This window comes from Acomys russatus, chromosome 2, assembly GCF_903995435.1.
Source record: "Acomys russatus chromosome 2, mAcoRus1.1, whole genome shotgun sequence".
NCBI classification, from domain to species: Eukaryota; Metazoa; Chordata; class Mammalia; order Rodentia; family Muridae; genus Acomys; species Acomys russatus.
In genome coordinates, this window is record NC_067138.1 from 47,223,542 (window position 1) to 47,245,183 (window position 21,642).

At 36.8% G+C, this 21,642-nt stretch overlaps 1 protein-coding gene across 1 annotated transcript in view; it reads left to right on the forward strand.

Moving 5' to 3' along the window:
• The window catches only part of Mms22l (MMS22 like, DNA repair protein), a 117,837-nt gene that overhangs the window by 61,636 nt on the left and 34,559 nt on the right, over nt 1-21,642 (forward strand). The gene's annotated exons all lie outside the window — the stretch shown is intronic.

Here is a 21,642-nt window from a genome sequence, read left to right on the forward strand (position 1 = left end):
ACACAATTATAAATTTTAAGTAGGTGGGTTCACTAGTGAAAGGTAGTGGTATGCGTGGACTCATTGCTGAAGAGATATCTTACAGGGATTCAGAGATGCTCAGTGGTTACAAACACTTGCTGCGCTTCCAGAGTTTGAATTCCAGAATCAGGTGGGTCACAACCACCTGTAACTCAAGTTCCAAGTGATCTGATGCTCTCTCGTGGCCTCTGGACACCCACATACATGTGTTGCACATACATACACATACAGGGAAGAAAGGCTGGAAGGCTAGGATTAAAGGCATGCGCCACCACTACCCAGCTAACCATTTTTAAAACTGCAAAAAGATAGTTTTGAAGTTGTAACTTGCCCCAAGCATTAAAGGCATAAAGAAAAACAATGTTCTAATGATCCTGTCTAGTTCCCTATTGTCACACAATAATGTTTACAGCATGTTTTGAGTAATTATGGACATTTTTAGAAAATATGGCTTTTTTTTTTTTTTCCAGACAGGGTCTTACATAGTTTTTAATTAAAACTTGACATGTAGAACAGACTGGCCTCAGACTTAGAGAATTCCACCTGTCTCTGCCTCCTGAATGCTTAGATCAAAGGCGTGAGCCACCACACTTGCTTTAACTCTGAATCTTTATATTTAAATATGCTTCCTATTTATGTTTAACTGATAGACTCATTCTATCTTCCTGTGCTCTAAGACTCTCTCATTGACGAAGCCTTCTTATCCTAAGTATGTCATTTTCTTATTTTATCTGTATGAATGAAGAGGTTGTAATTTTCATTGACTTACATGCTTACATTTCTCTTCTTTAGATAATACACGTTTTTGTAGTGGTACTCTGATAGTCTAATATACCTCTTAACTTTGATATTCCTTCATCAAGTTATGTATGTATCTGTTGTTTCTTCATATAAGCACAGGGCCTATTTATTTCCTAACAGGTTTAATTAAGCCTTAGGGCAGTGCTTGGTGCAGAGAAGTATGAGTGAGAATCACCAGTGACTGGAAAGTTGAGGCAACAAATACGTAGCTCCACACCGAAAAGAAAGGAGGTCAATATGAACCCTTGTGCTCTTTACTGCTTTGAGAATTTCCTTTAATTAATGGTTTTATTGTGTGATTTTTTTTTTTTTTTTTTTTAAGTTTTTAAAGTTTTTTGTAGTTAATCTTTTCTTTCTAAAGTAGTCACTTACAGTATGTTTTGGGGACAGCAGCGCATCTTGATTCTCAAGTGTACCATTTAAACTTAACACATTGCAATTGGCGAGAGAGTTCTGCTTTCTCTTTTATATCTGAAAACCATTGTCCAGGACAGCACTTGGTGCCAGTGGTATTTGCCCTCTGAAGCCACCAGTGATTTGTTTCCAAACCACAATAATCCAAAGCTGACTTGAGATGATAATTTCCTCTGCTCTGATTTACTTTTAACTATGGTAAGTTCAATTGGAGAAATGATTGGAACTTTTCCCCCTCATCTTTTTGGAATGTACTGCAAATTTGTCTTGGTGGAATCTTGATGAGATGTGTTTCCATGAACATTTCCTTTTTTGAAGAGCTGAAGTTGTATTGTCTTATGAAATATTATAATTTTAAAGCTAATTCTTGGCTTGATCTTAAATTTAGCATTGTAGCAAAAATAGATTGTTTCTGTTTTTGAGTAAATGGTAGAGAAAAAGAGTTTCATGGACGTATCAACACAATTTTAAATATAATTTGTCAAAATATTAAATCTTTTAAATCAAATTTTCAGTAAACTTGCTGCATCTAAAGCCTTAAAGACACAACCCAGATTTCTTTCTTTCTTTCTTTCTTTCTTTCTTTCTTTCTTTCTTTCTTTCTTCTTCTCTCCTCCTCCTCTTCTTCTTCCTCTTCCTCCTCTCTTTATCATCTCTGTACTAATTGTCTGTTGCACTCTGGATAATGGACCTTACAGGTCTCTTGACCATATTTATATTGAAATTTGTTATCTTTTTGCTGCCCTGTGTTGGCTTTGTGCTACTGGAAATGCTTGGAGTAACAAGCTATATAGAGAGAGATGCATGTTAACAGCTGTTTCAGTGTCTGTGTGTCTGTTTTGAGCCTGTGGTAAAGAAGCAGGGGGTTGCTCAACCATGTTCATAGCTGCTCTATACATAATAGCCAGAACATGGAAACAGCCTAAGTGTCCCTCAGTAGAAGAATGGACTAAGAAACTGTGGTATATTTACACGATGGAATACTACTCAGCTATAAAAACGAGGAATTCCCGAAATTTGTGGACAAATGGATTGATCTAGAAATTATCATAGTGAGTGAGTTCACCCAGAAGCAAAAAGAGACAAATGGTATATACTCACTTATATCAAAACACTAGTCCAAGGGATACGTACCATGAAAATCTTTACTTACCAAGAAAGTGGGTCAGAGGAGAGGATATCCGATTGAAACTTTAGGCAAGAGTAGCATGGAAGAAAGAGGAAATTGTAGGACCCACAGGGTCCTGGAAACCTACAAGAAAAACTTTATGACAGGCAGATCTGGATCCTGGGGTCCTCCTCAAACTAAGGCACCAGCCAAGGAGAATATAGGCAGTAAGCTTCGAACCCCTACCAAGACCTAGCCGACGAACATGATACTCTCCACCGTTGAGTGGAGAGTGAGATCTGACTCTCACATGAACTCTGGTGCCCCTTTTCTGACCATGTCCCCTGGATGGGGAGACCTGGTGGCACTCAGAGGAAGGATAGCTAGTTACCAAGAAGAGACTTGATATTCTGAGAGCATATATAGGGGGAGGAGGTCTCCCTCAGTCACAGACATAGGGGAGGGGAGAAGGGGAGAAATGGGAGAGAGGGAAGAATGGGAGGAAACAGGGAAGGGCTAACAATTGAGATGTAATATGAATAAATTAAAAAAAAAAAAGAAGAAGCAGGGGGTGACAGAATAAAGCTGCTCACTTTATGGTAGCCAGGAAGAGAACAAGTGAGGGAGTTAAAGTTCCCAAAAAGTGTTGAAAGGCACACCATCAGTGACCCAATTTTCTTCTGCTGTGCCCTGACTCATAAAGAATCCATCTCTTCCCAGTAGCACCATCAATCAGGAAGCAAGCCTTCATGGCACGAAGGATGTTCAAGCCTAAATCATACCACATACCCTTCAGAAAACATCCAGATACTTAATTCTCTTTTTAAAGAGGTCAGACTAGGCACTTAAGGCTGTGTTGAACAAAAACTTTTGCCCCCTTCTTAATTACCTTTGATAGGTAAATGGGCTGTTAAGACAAATTATTATATGTACAAATTCTCTTGAATTTTCTTAGGTCCTGCAAAATAAAAATTTGAGATTAGTTTTGAACATTGCTCAGCAACCTTTTGTTAAGCATGTTCTGTAGATTGTGCTTCTAGACAGAGTGGGAATGTGGAAAAGGAAAGTAGAAGAATTAAAAATGGTTCCAATAAAATGGTTTAATTTATGCTTCTGCAGTTAAGCAGTGCTCCTGTTTAACAGAAATACCCTTCAGCTACACAGGATTTTGGAGGGTTGGAGGGCACTCATTTGCACATAAATAGCCATTAACTGATAAATTCCCAGAGGTCTCCTGTTGCATGTTAGTGATTCTGACCTACTTAGCTAGCTTAAATTTGTTTTACAGAATTATTATAATTCTATGCTTAGTACTTAAACTTTGTGATTAATGCATGCCTCACAATACAATTAAAGTATAATTACACAGTTTTGCAGTTTTCTATTTCGTTACTACTACAAAGCTCTGAATTTTGCAAATATTAGAAGAGTTAAGGTTTGATTTTTTTTTTTTTTCCCCACCTTTACTGTTAGTGATCATGTTAAATAGTACTCTTATATTTGAAGAGTGGAGAGAGAGAAGTTGGCTAACTAAATGGAAGGCTTGTTAGTGTGAAGGATCAACAAATATAGTCACTTTGGTGTGCTGTCTACATTAACATGTACCATACATTTTTGCCTATGGTTTTCAAAACTCAGAATCCTCATTACATATTATTAGTTATTACTACACCATTTGTTAAAGAAGCAGGGTAAATATTCTGAATCTGTACAGAAGCACTAAAGCAGGACATGGGAACCTAAATCCCATGTTCTAAATCATGATATTTAGATCATGAATGTTCACAAAATCCCAAGTTTTCCAGCTTTCTCATTGGGGATTCTGAAGCATTGAGTTCAACACTTAGTTATACTTGGTTCTGGTAAAATGCTCCTGTTCATATCCTAGCATAGGACTGTTTACTGTTTGTAGAGTGATTTGTGATGTTTTTAGCATCTGTCTTGTTAGTACCTCTTATCCATCTTGTTACTATTCTCTTGGGTTTGAGATTAGTGAGTGCTTCTTAAAGGTACATAGCTTGAAATTTACATTAAAAAAAAAGAAATTTCTAGTCAAATGAAAACTAAAGCATCAGTCCTGTTGAAAGGAGTAGAATAATTCATTAATGGAGTAATCTGAAATACTTAACAGTTCAACTTTGGAGTAGAATAATTAATTAATGGAGTAATCTGAAATACTTAACAGTTCAACTTTAAAGAATGCATTAAAATCGCGTCTGCTTTATGTAGTAATTAAAGAATGATCAGTGGGAATCTTGATGAACTGCAAAACCTTTTCCTAAAAATTTTTCTGGCTGTCATTTTGGGCCAAGATCATTGTCAGGGTTTGGTATTCCCCGTGTTGTGTCCTTAAGCCAAGAGGTGCTGCTATGACTTGGTATATTTGAGTAGTATTCAGCTATATTATATAGAGGAACTTAGCATTATATGAATTAGATAGTTTATTTAAAGCCATTTGTACTTGATATTATGGAGCACATATAGTCATTTCTGATGAGGAGTGGGGAGGTCAGAAGTAGCCTCTGTGTAAAGTTGATGCACAGTTTTCTCCAAAGAAAAAGTGGTTACCCTTCAGTGACCAGTCTGATGAATTCAGAAATTCATTGATTGCCCCAGCTCTGGATAGATTAGTAGAGACTTGCTTGAAGGAGTGGAATTTATGAAATGTTTGCCACATCCAGCAAGCTGGGCTGCTGTAATACAGCTGCCTCCTCAGTGGTTTGCTTTGATCCTGTGGAATGAAAGGACAGGAGGATCAGCTCAGGTCTAAATGAGATTACAGCTGGTTCTGCTGCTTATCTGGTCTATTGCCAACTAGTGTGGCTTTGCACGTCCTAAGGGGTTTACAACAGAAACTGTTTATTGAGTATCATCGGTTTACTCAACACAAGCAGGCTAATCCTTCCCAGCCTCAGCATGCTGTAGAATTGTGCAGGAGCCAAACCAAAAGCTGGTATTGCCAGACCCTCTAGAGCCCTTTGTCTCGCTCTGTATTGATTTTTACCTGAGTTAAAGACAGTGAAAAAAAAAAAAATAAAACCAATAACTGTTCCTATTGTGAGCAAAAGGTTAATCTTACCTAAAATCTTACAAAAAGCATCTGTTAACCCTAGAAGGGACAGCCTTCCTTTTTGCCTTTTTAGTCAAGTGGGATTTTTTAGTTTAGAATTTTAAAGAACAAGATAGGAAAACCGCTTAAGAGGTCTTACTAGGTATTGAAAGTTAAATACTTAAGTCTCTTCTAGTAGTGCTATATAACATATGGTTTTGTATATGGTATGTGAGGTAGCTTATTTCTAAATAAAACTTTACTTTATGTCCACTTTGCATGAAATGTTTATTTTGCTGTATTACTGACCAGCCAGAAACTTTTTAAGGAAAATGAAGCTCATCATGAGCAACTGATCATTCTATTTAGTGTTATTTTGGTTAGTAGTATGTTTCTGTAGTAAATAGCAAGCCGCTGATATGAGTATTGTAAAGACAACCTTCAGTAAATTATCAAGTCTTATTTTGCTGTTTTGTCAGATATTTTTGAAATCTCATACATATGATTTTAATGAACATAGTTGGCTCTTGAACAAAGATTTTATACTAGATGATACAGTTGCTTTGTACTCAATTTCCATTTTTTTACTCACCAAGTTATTCAAAGTTTGGAGAGTATTTTTTTTATTACCAAACTAGAAATAACATTTATGTTGCAGAATTAATCAAACTACATTAGAAAATAGTAGAAAGAAACATTGAATTAATCAGTCTAATCATTGCTACTGAGTTGATCAGGAGCCCAAAGGCGTTGAAGATTATGTGCATAAGATCCTTCCCCCGGTCTTAAAATGGTATTTAAAAGCTTCCTAGCAGTAATCCTAGCAAGTCTTCATAACCGTGGATCAGAGTCATTCATTGTTTGTGTGTGTGTGTGTGTGTGTGTGTGTACACATGGATGCGGATACATGTGGAAGCAAGACTTTAACCTCAGGTATTGTTCCTCAGCATTCATCTACTTTGCCTTTTTGGACAAGGTCTCTCACTGGAACCTAGTGCTTGCTGATTAGGTGGTACCTAGGACCTACCTGCTTACACACACACTCAGCAGTGGCATTGTAAGTGCATGCCACTATGCCTGGCTTCTTTATTTTTGCATAGGTGTATATAATGGAACTCGGGTCTTCCTGTTTCACAGCAAACACTTGATATCTCCAGCACCACCTCCATTTTTTACCTTTAAAGACCTGTGTCCTCCTCAGATATGTGGTGGGAACAGAAGTTGTCACATAAATGCTTTTCCCTTAATATATAACAGTAAACAGTGGGAAAGCTACAAGTATAAAATGTATGCTATAAGTTGGTCATCAGTACCAAGAAATCAAAAGACAACAAAATTCAAAACTTTTGATCACTGACATGATGCCTCAAGTGGAAAATTTCATATCTGACATATCTGACGAATTGCAGTTAAACTGAGGCATCCAAAAAGTATAAAAATTACCTTTACATTGAGCATGAGAAAGTTAACTGTAGTTTAAAATGCATAGGAAGGCCAGAATGATAAGCTTTTATATAGGATATATGGGGCAGTTCTATTTATGTCCCTTCCAGTTTGAGGGGTACTTGACTGCTTCCTAGACAGCAGTAGATTGTAAATACTGATAACTGCAGGTGCTAAGTAAAAGACAAAATAGATTGTTTAAGAAGAGTACAGTGGTTCCTAGGTTTTCTTTCTTCTAATTGTTAAGGAACATGTATCCTCAGCTACATGTTCGCTAAAAAATGTTACTATGGAAACATTTGGAGAGTTTCTAAATGTACTATGTGATGGAATCAGCTAAGACTGATACTTCTCTTAAACACATAGCTTGTCCAATATTTAAACCTAATGGGCAAGATGTGTACCAGTTGAAAATGTAATATTTATCCAATCATTTCTGTTCTAGCAAGCTAGGCTCCAAAGCAATAGGTTGCACTCATTCAGTAATAAATTTTTAGCGCATTTGGAGATAAAAGCTATTGGTGGTGATTGCTTAAACTCTTTTTGCTCAATCATCTGAATGGTGCAAATCAAAGCATGTTGTCAGGCTGTGAGAAGTTTCACCTAGATATTGCTTCCCCTCCACACGGGTCACCATATAAATTACACTCACAGTGTACAGCATAGCTGGTGCTAGAGTTAAATTGATGCCCAGTGGTGGAACTCGTAAAACATTTTCCTGTTAACACAACCAGGCAGAGTTGACATTGTTGATGGTGGGTTTGATCTAATAAACCATTGGTTCTAACAGTGATTTTTACTGTGTTTTAGAGGTGATGATGATAAAAGTTTAGCAATCCAACAGTTTTTTTAGAATGACAGAAAATTAGCCCCACTGTCTATATTATCCAGTGCTGGAGAGACTGAAAGTAGCAGTGACAGGACCCTCACATAACCTCATAGTCCACAAGGCAGTGAATTACAAGAACAAACTATTAATTCAGTATTTACTTTTTTTTTCTTAAGGATATTTTATGTATTATCTCTTGCAAATACTGTATCTTGTCTTGTTGTTTATATAATTAAGCAGTGCTTTCCTTTCAGAATAATTATGAGCAGTGCAAGCAGCATTGTATTTTTACTACCTTTTCTTCCTGTGTTTACTAAAGTTACTTTCCTCTAAATGTTTTAAGCTTTATCAAAACTGGTGAACAGCAAGTTACTTTAATTTTTTTTTCCCGTAAGTGTAAGGTCCCCCCCCCCCCCCCCCCCGGGAGAGTCCTACTGGAATTGTAGTAGTGAACACTTTAAAAGTGTCTTGTGAGCTGGGTGGTGGCGGCGGCTCATGCCTTTAATCCCAGCACTCTGGAGGCAGGTGAATCTCTGAATTCAAGGCCAGCCTGGTCTACAGAGTGAGTTCAGGACAGCCAGGGCTACACAGAGAAACCCTGTCTTGAAACCACCTTGGCAAATGTATTGTGAAGTATTTTCACTTTGCTCATGAAACTTTATGAAACTTAATCTTTTCTTGTTTATATTTTTAGGCGATATGTACAGGATGCTAGCTAGCAAAGCCCACATTATACTGTATTCATGTAAGCAAGAATCTCTTCAGTTCCACCTCTTTTGCCTTAGTATTTTCTCTTAAAGTGCTGTTATGCATTCGTTCTCAATTGGTGACCTTGTAGTTGCTTTCATTCATCACAGATCTTTTATGACACTTCAACTTTTTTGTTGTTTTGTTTCTGGTAGCCCTGGCTGTCGAGGAACTCACTCTGTAGACCAGGCTGGCCTTGAACTCAGAGATCCACCCACCTCTGCCTCTTGAGTGCTGCTGGGATTCAGGGTATGCCTGCCACTAACCCCAGCCAGTTCAGTAGTTCTTATTCTCAGTATATGCATGACTTATTTATTTATTTGCATCATGAAATAGGCTTTTAAAAATTACAGATTCATGTTTTCATTAGTTCTATGCAGATGTCAACTGCCGTGCACAAATAGCATCTATCAAGTTCCAAGCATGCAGAACAAGATAAAAGGTTCATTTGCTGAAGACTTATAAAAGGAAATTAGTGATGTAATAAAAGTCTTTGATGCTCTTGATCCTAATACCAGAGCTTTATATAAACCTCACAGCACATTGACTTAGTGGATAATCTTTTAGGAAAACTTTCTCCATCTTCTCCTTCCTTGTAAAGGACTACAGTAAAAGTATTCAGTAGCATTTCTGCAGAGGAGTGTTTGTGTAACTAAGCATGTAAAATAACCATAATTAAAATTGTGAACTTTCTTTACCATTAAATATAAATTCTAAGTCAATTTAAGCTGCTTTCTTTTTGATTGGTTTTATATATAAATTTTTAAAATATATTTTTTTATATAGAGTTCAGATTAAAATGCTGTATTTTGTATATTAAAGTTGTACATGGATTTTGGGAATACTAGGTACTCTAGTAAAGAAATAAAGACAAGAGAGAAGAGAAATTGGATAGGTAAATTAAGAGGAATTATTTGCTTTGTGCTTAGAAGATAGAAGAGGGACAAGAGCTGTATTCATTTATGCACATATAAAACTGTACACTCTCAAGGGAATACAGATGTATGAAGCTTATGTATGTACCCTAGGTGGACATTATGTCATACTGGTGACTTTATTCTATCTGCTAGAATTTGGTTACACTTTTGATAGAAAACCTTCTTTCCAAAGCACCACTATGTTCTGTTTGATTCCTGCCTGGCTGACTTTAGTAATCCAAACTACTTGTCACTGTTGGATCTGATGATAGGGTTTTTAAATCCATTACCAATTGGCAGTGACCAGTAGTGTCTCCTATAATTTACTGGTTTCTTGAATCTGAGAGAAGTACTGAGGATGCAGAGTGCTTTAGAGGTTTTAGAAAATTATTTACCAAAGGATACTGCTTTCCTTATTGCATTAGATATTGTAATTATACAGCTATACAATTTGTTGACATGGAATTAGATTTGATTTAAATGGAGGGAGGAAAAAGAGACCGGACATTTTCAATATTTATTGATATACCCAATCCATTAAGATAAATTATAGAGCAAATTTTACTGTGACGGGGCCATTTTAGTTGATGTAGTTAAGAATTAGTCGACATTACCATTAGACCCTTTTCCTTTGTGAAATTTATTTCCACCAATTAGGAAAATTCTCAGAAATAGAATTTACTCTTACTATGTTTGTATAATAGTTGACCTAAAAATATTTGAGTACACTTAATAAATGTAAAAAGTGACTCCTGAATTTTTATGAAACAAAGCATGTTCCCTAGCCCTGGCATGCCAGCTAAAAATGTAGCAGAATGATCATAGCTGCCATTAGAGGGTAACAAAGCACACTCCCATTTATTTTTTATAAGACAGCTGCTCTGCCCAAAGCCTCCTCCTGAACGCAATTTTAAATTCTCAATTGGCTGCTGAGGCCAAAAGGGATACTTACCTAATTTGGTTCCTGAGATGACTTCATTCAAATCACCAGTGATCACATGATCAAAAAAACCCAAGTGCTTTATTTTCTACAGCTGTTTTCCATACTCTTTATCCTGATTTGAGACTGGAACAACCTCAGCTAGCTCAGCATCTTCCATTTCCTTAGCATCTGTGTAGGCAGTGCATTTACTCTCTGGCACAGAATCCTGCAGATCATTAAACTTCTTCTGAAAGCCCCTCCCTTTAAGTTTTAGATGCATTGTTAAAGATATATTCATGTCATTATCAAATCCTTCACAAAAGGCAAGTGAGATAGCTCAGCATACAAGGCTGGCAACCAGTTTGATCCTAGCGCCCACATAAAGGTGAAACCAACTCCACAGAGTTGTCCTCTGACCTCTACACATGCCTTATAGTGTGTTTGCACATAGCACATGCCTGTACATACACAATAGTAGTTAATATTTCTTTCACAAAAATGAACTTATTATGACTGCCCTGTAGCTCAAGAACAAAGATCATTATTCTTCACTGATGATCTTGATAATGTCATATTCTAGTAGCAGGTGAACCTGAACACTGATTTTTCGTATAGAAAGTTGTTGTCTTACCCCTTTGTCATTTTCTTCCATTACCTTACTGACTATTAAGTTTGGAGAATGAGTTCATAGAACTTGGATCCCTAACTGAATGAAAACAGTTTAAAGCCTTTAGAAATGAATTGTCATGGTCTGGTGATGATTGTTAGGGGGCTTCCTTTTAGCAGTCGCTAAGTCATAATGTCATAATCCCTAACAGTTTCTTACATTTGCAGTTTCATAGAACTTCATTTAGCCGCCACTTGTTGCCTTAATTCATAACAATTGCTTGAAACACCTTAAAGTATAATAAAACAGAAAATTTAACAGAGCATAATACTTTTTCCTCGGTTCTTTGTTACATCCAGAGTTTACTTATAAACAGAAGTTAAACTTACCGCAAAGACAGAATTACAGAAATAGATAACCACAGAAAAATGTTTTCCTCATCTCAGGACCATGTAGTATAGAGCGCCCATTGTGTTCTGCTAGCCATGTGTCTGCTAATGGTGCTGGCGCTAAAGGGCCACCTGCTCATACTGTCATGTCATACACACTGTTTATTCCTGTGTGAGAGAGTATTGTTATGAATGTCTTGAATATTTGTTTGTGTGTAAAGTCACACATGCTCATACTCATCAAACAATTATTTGATGAAAATGTTTCCTACAGCTAGCATTGCAAAACTAGCCTTTTCATTTCTCAGGATGTCTAAGCATATAGTTCCTATGTTCAGCCTTAATATTGGTTGTGTAAGGTGGTTTTGTCTGGGTTGATTTTCTTGACCTTGAGATGGCTTGTTTACTTCACCTTTTGAGAATACAAGCTTGAAATACCAAAGACTATTGTCATAACTATCTATTTTAATATGGGTACATACATTCCATTGTAGGGTTACTCACAGAAGTAATCTTCTGATTGCCCCTGTCTTCATAATTTTAGCCACCCAGTATTCTGCTAACACCCAAGTCTGATATGTCATAAATGCAGCCAGGGTTTGCACTGGAGCTCATTAATATTCTAGTTATATTTGCCATTTGTCATCTTATAGTACCAAATTCTTGGTAATTCCTGAAACCCAGCTTTTCTCAACCTTTGGGTGGTGATGACTTTGGGGGTCGCATATCAGATATTTACATCACAATTCATAACAGCAGCAAAATTACAGTTATGAAGTAGCAACGAAATAATTTTATGGTTGTGCGTCACCACACCATGAGAAACTGTATTAAAGGGTCACAACAATAAGAAGGTTGAGGACCACTGCCCTAAACAATTAAATGTCACTGTGCTTTATTCACCTTTATAAAGTGTTTCATGTAACTGGATACTGATGTGTTCATTGTGGACTCAGCTGCCAGGCAGAATGGTTCTGGAGTCTAAATTAATTCTTCCCTTCTAGAACAAATTTTAGGTGTTTTACTTTAACATGATTTTAAAACAAAACTATACCTCCCTTCTGTAGCAATTAACTAACCAAACTAATGGTTTGATTTTTTTAAAAAAATATTTTCACCAAAACTTGCTAGTAACATAAGCTCCTTTATTCTGTTCTGTATACTGCTAGATAAATATTGTTGGCCTTCCTTTCCTTCATAAGGTAACTCAAAGCAGCAGCTTTCCTAATTACTCTCTCCTCTGTAGTCAGCTTTGCCTTTGTAAGCCACATCGTTGTCAAGCATTGCTTTTATTCTATCATTCTCCATTCAGAGTCTTTCTGTGACCTGGCTTTATTTTTAACAGCAGGAGTTTTAGTATTTCTGATTTCAGACAGTGGTTGACACTGCGTAACTTCTTATAAAAATGAATGAAGAAAACATATGATTGAATACATGGGATCCCATTTCCCTGATTTACTTTATTGCCTTCTAATGCTAGGATGAAAAATGTCCATTACAGTCAAACTGGTTGTTTTCTCTTCCAAACTCTGTTGTTGTTTTACATGTTCTGCATTTGTGGCTTATTATGCACTTTGAATCTTACCATCACTTTTAAGACCTCACATAAGTCTGCTGTCCAGTCACCTGTTGTGCTTCAGGCACTTTGGCCCTTTGTGTCTGACCCTCTAGCTGTGCCTGCCTCAACTTCTTAGTAGTGCTTACCTCTCTCTTTGCACTGTTCTTCCCCATGTGCCCACACCCTCCTCCCTTTATTCATTTGGGTGTTTAAATGTCAACTTCCCAGAGGTATTTCTTTTCATCATGGCTGACTTAATTTGTGTCATCCCTGTGTCTTCACAGACTAGAAACTCCAGCAGGCCAGAGACTTTGTCTTGTTACTTTTGTATCCCCCACCTAAGAATACTTGAAATGTTTTGAATTAGAGTTGATTAGCTTTTGTATGCCTTCCTCTTCATTTTTACCTAGTAGACTTAACATGTCCTCTCTCTACAAATTAGTAAAATAGACTTACATGTGTGTTTTGTAAGTTGATGAAACAACTCATTAAACAAATTATAATTTATATATCTATGTCTACACACACACACACACGCACACACACACAGTAGAGGAATGAAATCCTCCTGTTCAGAATTATGGCTTTGTCACTTAGTATCATTCATGGGGCTACTAGCTACATGGCCATTTCCACGTCTGAGGTGGTAAATAAACAGGACTTCTCAATAAGTTGAATAATTACTGCATTTTAGAAAATCAAGGATTACTCAGGAGTGTGTGTGTTTTTGTGTATGCAAAAAAAAAAAAAAAAGATTATGAAGGTACTCTTACTGTTCCCATTTTAAAGATGAAAAGATAGGAGCTTGGTGGAAATGCAACCTTTTAGGACCCTGCCCACACCTACTGAGGCAGAATTTAAAAATAAATAGTAAGCTTAGGCCCATTAATGTAACAAACACCAGGGGTAATGTGTAGAGAAAAATGTTTATTCTGCCTTACACTTTGGAGGTTCTAGATACTGATCATAAGTCTCACTGCCTTGGGCCCCTGGCAAGGCAGCACATCACATACATCATGGCAAAAGCATGCAGTGTAAACAATCTGCTTACCTCATGGCTACAAAATACAAAAGGGAGGGCATGGTTTTGTTAATCCCGTTTAAAGGGTATGTTCCCATGGACATAAAGACCACTCCTTCCTTAAGACCTCCCTTCCTTAAAGGTAGCTTCAACACCTCCTACCGCATTGGGGATCCAATCCTTTACCAAATAGAACTTTGGGGAGATAATACGTATCTCATGGTTACAGGCCCCAGTATTGAAGATGCAAGAAGATCTTCAGTGGGATAAAGTCATCAGTAGTTTGTAGAAAACTCAACAGATAATTTTGACTTTAGTCAAGATTAGGAGCAACTGAGGCAGAAAGGTCCTTTGTTCTGAGTACACCCATAAAATGCAACAGAAAAACAAGAGCCGTGATCATGATCTATAACTGTGAAACTGATAAAAGAATAACCTCTAAGAATGCTAATTTTTATTGCTTTTTTGTTTTTGTTTTTGTTTTTCGAGACAGAGTTTCTCTGTGTATCCTTGGCTGTCCTGGACTCGCATTGTAGACCAGGCTGGCCTTGAACTCACAGGGATCCACCTGCCTCTGCCTCCTGAGTGCTGGGATTAAAGGTGTGCACTACCACCGCCTGGCTATTGCATGTTATTATACAGAAGTAGCTGCTGCTTTTTGGAGGTTTAAGCATCTATTTTAAGTACTCAGCTAGTATTGCTGTATGAAATCTTAGGGCATATTACCATAGAGCTTCACTGACGTTTGGGTTTGAAGTAGCCCCTAAAGCCGTTTGTTAGAGCTTTTGTCCCCATCATTCAGTGCCGTTGAGAAGGAAGTTGGGTTGTTGGAACATGCCCTTCTTATTATATTTCTTTTTCCTTTTTCTTCTTGTAACCTGTCTCTCTGCTTCTGACCACTGTGAAAACAGGCCTCTTTTGCACTGTGTTCCTGCCATGATATGGTATGCCACCTCATGCCAAAGCAACAGGGCCAAGTGCTTACAGACTGTATTCACTGAACCCGTGAGTCCACAGTTATACAGTGTTCATCATTGGGTTCCTAATTCTTTTTGTTGTTTCCATCCTCCCATATTAACTCATTTGGCCCTAGCAAAAGTTTAAGTTGTCACATGTCATTGACCTTTGAGATCCTTATAAAATAGTTTACACTCCCTAGGAATTTTAAATTTTAGTATGTTGCAATGCTGCATCTAGGGTCTAGCTGTGATTCACTCATATTTCACTTAGTAGCTACTTATAATAGCTTTGTATATAAATAAATCATTACAGCAGTATAACACTTGAAACATGTATTATTTGTTTGTGTCATAATGTGGTATTTGAGACAACCATAGTGATTCTTACTTGGGATATGGAATCTCCTCTGACTTCATAGGCCCCAATCTTAGTGGTGTTGCACACAGGCAAAATGGTCTGCTCTGTTCTACACTGTACTTAGAGTTCTTGTCTATAAAATGAGGACAGTAACAGTAACTACAACACAAATGATTAGACCAGGGCTAGAACAGAGATTATAAGTAGTCTGGAATCTGCTGGCTATTAGTAACAGTTTCTGACTTTTTTGCATGTTAATTTAAACTTTATTATAAAGAACTTGTAACTAAAAGTCATCAGACCCAAGTCTATGCCCGCTTTGTAGCCAAGAAACAACAAAAAAGGAGAGTCTGATTAATTTAATTTTTGAGTGTGACTTACTCAATTAGAAGAAATGAGGAAATAGCTGCTATATCTGGCATATCTGTCTTCAGATCCATTCTTTTCAGTGATATTCTCTTGCTTCTAAATCACACTTACTAGAATCTGAAGCACTAGAGTTATGCTTGAATTACATACTGTCCTGCCTGCATTCTACAAACTGTTTTGCTCATTTGATAGGTTACTAGCGCTGTAGATGATGATGGGACTTTATATTCCTTTGGAATAGGAGAAAAGTTGAGTTCCAAATTTTCCAGGTTATAAGCTATTCTCTTTCCTAGATAAGTGTTCATTTTTATACTTTTCCTTGTCTATTGAAGGGTTCCCTTTATCTCCCCAAGTCCTCTGTTGTATATGACTATGCTTCTTTGTGGTACTGCTCTGTAAAATCTCTGTACTCAAAGCAATCAAAGCTCTGCTTTGATTTCACCAGCCACTCAGTGTAGCTCCACACACATGTACACACAACTCGTGTGCCATGGAGCACTGTAAAGTATGGCAAGATTGTGTTCATAAGCCTGATCTCCTGTGCTTTGCACTTGTTCCCCATAACTAGGGCCTGCAGAGGTAATCTGAATAGAACAGAATCTGTGTTGAAAACCTCATTTGAAGATGTTGTCAGTGTTTCTTTTTACCTAGAGACATTTGACGTTGTTTCTCTACTCCTCACTTCCCAGTTTCTTTTTACAGAAATTCTAAAGACAGGAGTGCATTAGATAGTGAATCTCAACCTTACTAATGTTAGGCCCTTTTAATGTGGTTTCTTGTGTTGTGGTGACTCCAACCATAAAATTCTGTTCATTGCTACTTCATAACTAATTTTGCTACACTTAGGAATCATAACATAAATATCTGTGTTTTTGGATAGTCTTAGGTGACCCCTGTGAAAGAGTCATTCCAGCCCAGAGTGGTTGTGCCCACAGATTGAGAACTGTTGTATTATTTATTTATTTATTATGTATACCGTGTTCTGCCTGCATACACACCTGCAGGCCAGAAGAGGTCATCAGATCACATTATAGATGGTTGTGAGCCACCATGTGGTTGCTGGCAATTGAACTTAGGGCCTTTGGAGGAGCAGTCAGTGCCCTTAACCTCTGAGCCATCTCTCCAGCCCTGTACTAGATAGTTTTGAAAGTAACTTCCAGCTTCAAAACTTTGGGACTTCGAATATATTGTGAAGCAGTTAATAGTTCCATTTCACAGATATGGACAATCAAGGAAAAGCATCCAAGGCTTTTGCTTGTAGAGCACCCTCATTCTCTCTCTGTTTACCAGCACTTAATCAGTTGGACACTTGGAGTAATTCACCAAAAGATTTGAGACTTTGTTTTTTAAACTAATGCAGTTTTTAAATCACTGTGTTTGGAATAGAGCTAAAAGAATTGTTCAGTTTTTACTCTTCTCTGTCTGTTCATGCCAGTCACATATACTGTGTCCTGTTTGTCCTGTATGGGACAAGCTCCATCAAGAGGTCTTTTCTTTACAATTTGAGACATAATACATACATATATGTGTACCAGAAAAGTAATCTACAGGGTGATCAGTTCATCATATGCAGACTTTGCCTGTAACAGCAAATGCTTGCTAAGTTACCTGGAAAAAACAGCAGTGCAGAGAAGAGCCACAGATTCTGTTGCCGCTATAGTGTCTTTTGGGTGAGGTAGGCGGGGGCAATGAAAACAAGAAAACAGATCATGGAAAATAGGGAAAGGGGAACTGAATATAGAAATCTGTAAATCCCCTTAGTATGAGCATCTGGAGTTGAGACAGTAGAAGTAAATTTTAAGCCATAAGGCATGTGCATACTGAAAGAGTGGGTGTAATCATGGCGTTAGGAGGATTTCTGAAGACACAAAAATCTGTTAGGTCCCTTTAACAACTATCGCCACTGTTCTTGACTCAGAAGAACAGGAATTGTGAAGTCCTTCCAAGGTCACACTGTTCTGCTAGCTTTGCCATAGCCAGCTACATTCTCTTCTTGACTCAATTCTTCATTTTTAAGATTTGGATAATAATTGTTTCTGCCTCACAGGATGAGAAATAATGCTTATAAAATTGTTGACATAATACAAGGCTCATAGTAAATACTAATAAATGCTAGGTATTGCTATTATTTCTACTCTGAAAGCAGCAATTTGAGTAACTTGACATTTGGCAAATTTATTTTCTGTGGTGCTGTATTTCATTGTTTATATGTAAGATGGTCTGGTTATTATGTATACTTCCACATGTGTGTACCAGAATTATTTTAACCTACATGAAAGCTGTCTTTACTCAAAGCAATTTCTAAGCGTTGGGGAAATTTATATCTTTTGTTTTAGTCTTACGTTTTATACTGCAAATCACTTGTTTTTCCACTGATTATTGTAGAAGGTAGAAAGTATCTCTGACAATATCTGTGGCATCTGGAGTTAAAATAATGTTTAGTGTTTTTCTTTCACAGTTGTGCCCTTAGTGCTTCGTTTACTGCCTGACTTTGAAATGCATCATTTTCGTCAGTTTTTTATATTTATTTTTTCATCCCAGAAATTTTGATTTTAAAAAACTTACCTGAGACTGCACAGGTATTTTTAACTGGGGGTTATAGGCAGACATTTGATTCAGCCTCCATAATGGCTGACACTGACCATTTCTTCTTTTTCACTGTGATATCTTAAGGGCTAGAAAAATTCTGATCAAGTCTTAATTTACCCTGAATGCAACACTTAAGAAGTTTGGACATTGAAGCTCTGAGTAGGAGCATTTGCATGTTCTGGGTAAGCAGCTTTCCCAATCTGCAATACTCAGTGGTGCACATTTCTCAAACACTCTTTTTTTTGGGTCGGTGTCTTAGCTTTAATTAGACCTTGTCTTTGTTCTGCTCACTCTGCCTTGAAAGGAATACACTATGGCAGCACCAGATATTTACATAATGGTTTGTGTTTTAACATTATGTATTCAGATCTCTGAATCATATCCCTGAGGTAACCAGTAGATACTCCTACTGGGTCATCATTTTTTGCTGAAGAGGTAAAAGGTGGGTCATATTTGTTGTCCTTTTCAATTTTGCCTTGAGTACATGTGTTCTTTTTCTAATCTTTGCTGATAAGCAATTCTACTATTGCCTTTGGCCCTTCAAAGTTCAGGGCCACCTTTGTGTCTCCTAGGTCTTTCCTTTCCTTGGTCCACACAAGATGGAAAAACAACAGTTAATGTTTAATCATTTAAAAACTTGTATGGTGTGAGTTAGTGTGTAAAGGAAGTGTCTTACCTTCAGGGTCAGGGTTAAGTTTCAGATATGGGTCAGCCATTAGCTCTGTGAGCTTTAGATGGATTATTTAACTTTTCTGCTATCAGTTCATCTTGTATAATGAGTTATCTCATGAGTCTTGGGTCTTCTTTATTTAGTTGACATGTCAAAACACAACATTTGTACATCTTGTGGAGTAATATGTTGTGATGCATATATATGCTGTATAGTGGTCAACTCGGCTCAAACATGTCTAGCTCTTCAGACGTTCATCCTTTCTTCATGGTAATATGTTCAGAATAATTCAAGTTTATGGTAGATATTTAATTTTTTAAAAAAACTATGTACCAGCTGAGGCTTTGTATATGCTAAGCAAGCCCTCTACCACTGAGCTGTTTCACCAGCCTCTACCTTTATAAAATACAATGCATAATTATTATCTGACCTCATCTTCCATTTTCTATCTTGCTATCATTTGGGATATAAAGGCATAATAAAAAGAAAAAAAGCAAAAAGTGGTGAATCTTGCTGTACACACTTACACCAATAATCTTTCCCTGTTTTAGAAGTTCATAGCAGAGAAAAACATGCCTTTGCAAATAGAAATTTTAAAAACTTTTTTGTTTGAGAATTTCATGCATATATATGTGTTCTGGTCAAATCCCCCCTACATCTCTTCCCCTGCAATTCCTCCTTGATAATAACCATTCTTAACTAGAATGACATTATCTCACAGTATCTCATTGTGGTTTTAGTTTTTATTCCTTTGACTATATCGAGTATTTTCCTATGCCTGATAGCTATTATTTGCAATTGTTTTTTTGAGACATGTCTGAAATATTTTAATGGCATTTTTGTTTTTATTAAAAATAAGATTTTGGACTTTGTTTTGCATATTAACCTCTGTCAGATGTGTAGTTGTATGTGTTTTCTCTCAAATTGCTTTACGTTGACTTTGCTTTGTTGTAAGAAGCATTTTAATTTAATAATCCAGTTGTCTAGTTTTGCATTTTCTTCCTGTGTTCTGGGGGTGACCCTATCCAAATGCTCCTTGACTATTCAAAGACCTGAAGTATTTCTCCAGTGTTTGTTTCAGGTCTTATAGAGAATTCTTTCATCTACTTTGAGTTTTTTGTTTGCTTTATTTTGTTTGTGAGAGTTGGAGGACTGATCTCCTTACCCACTCCCCATGTTTTGAGGTGGGATCTTGCTGTATAGCCAGAATAGCTTTAAACTCATGGTCCCTCCACTTTGCCCTCTTGATGGCAGGAGGTGTTGCCAAGCAAGCCAAGTAACTGGGAAGCTTAACATCTTAACTAAAAGAGCTTCTTGCACATAGAAACTGATTAAAAATGTTATTCCTTCACAGGGAATAGGTTTTAGTGAATAAAGAAGTGGGTTATGTGGAAATAGTGAATAATACATTATTTATTATTCTTTAAAATTAGTGTGCCTGAAGAAAGCTATAAAAACCAGGGGGGAAAGTCATTGTTTTGGTTGGACTTTGTGTATGTAAAAGGTATTCTTGATCTTTTCTTTATTAGCAGGGGCAATTGAGTTAATTGGCAAATAATTCTAATAGTGTAGCATTCATTTTATTCTAAACTATAGGACCTAAATGGGTCTCTAGACTCTGATGTAAGTTGAGAACATCTCAGGCAGGTTTGTATAAAGAGAACATAGCAGATACTTAGTTGTTTTGCTTATTTGTTTTTTTTTTTTTTTTTTTTTTAATGAGAATAGCTTGCTATATACTTTTCTCCAAGGCATTTGTGGTAAGACTTTTATATATACGTGTGTGTGTGTGTGTGTGTGTGTGTGTGTCTGTGTGTGTGTGTGTGTCTGTGTGTGTGTGTGTGTGTGTGTGTAAGTAGTGTCCTATTATACAGAACTCCAATGTAAAGGGGCAGAGGCTTCTAATATTATGTAATCTATACTTAGAAGTTTTACTCCCTGGTGTATAGTTACGTGACAAGATGTGGTCTTGAACCACTTTGTAGAAGTACTTTACGTGAATGTCCTAATAAACTGCTTAAAACACCAAGAATACTCCATTTGAATTAATTATATTTTAAAGTACTGATTACTTTCCTTAGTTGAAAGCAATTTTGTCAAAGGAAGCTTTGGGCTTTCTTTGTGTATTTTTCATCTCATTGCTTTCTGTATAGCTGAAGAGAGGAAATGGATGATAATCCACACAGTTACTTTTGGTCTCTAGGTTGGTTTGACAGAGATATAAACAGAGAAAATAGCCTCACTCTACATTTAGCTTAGCTTAGCATGGCATTTTGTTAGTTTCTGGATGGATTGCTTTTTAAATACCTCTCTTTCCAATCATTGAGAAGTCTCACAGTTATTCTTCTGCATAGTCTGGTAGCCGTAGTTTTCTGCACCCGTGTTTCTTTTAGGGTCCAAAGATGTTTACATTTTAAGTTAATCAAAAAATAGTTCATGATAAACCAGAATTTAAGACAGAATTGAAGTATGTTTTGTTAATGAACAGAATATTTTATTGTCTGTGAAATGATTTCCTACCCTTTTGTTCTGGTAACCAAGACTGTCCTCACAGTTCTGTATACCAGCACAAGGTCTGCTGCTTTTTATGTAAGGAAAAAACACTCAGTTTAAAATCCCACACATATGTATCAAATATTCTTCTTACCTTCCTCCCAATATATCTGTGTCCTAAAAAACCCTCAAGAGAAAAGGGTCTAAAGAACGATTTTCATGTGTAGATCATAAGTAAAATCACTTGTCATACATGAATTTCAAAATGCAAACGCTCATACTGAAGCTGCTTGTTTCTCATTTGGATCTGACATATTAAAAAGCATAATAATTAGTGGTTGACATTAATAACTAACGTTAACTTTATGGTGCTCAATA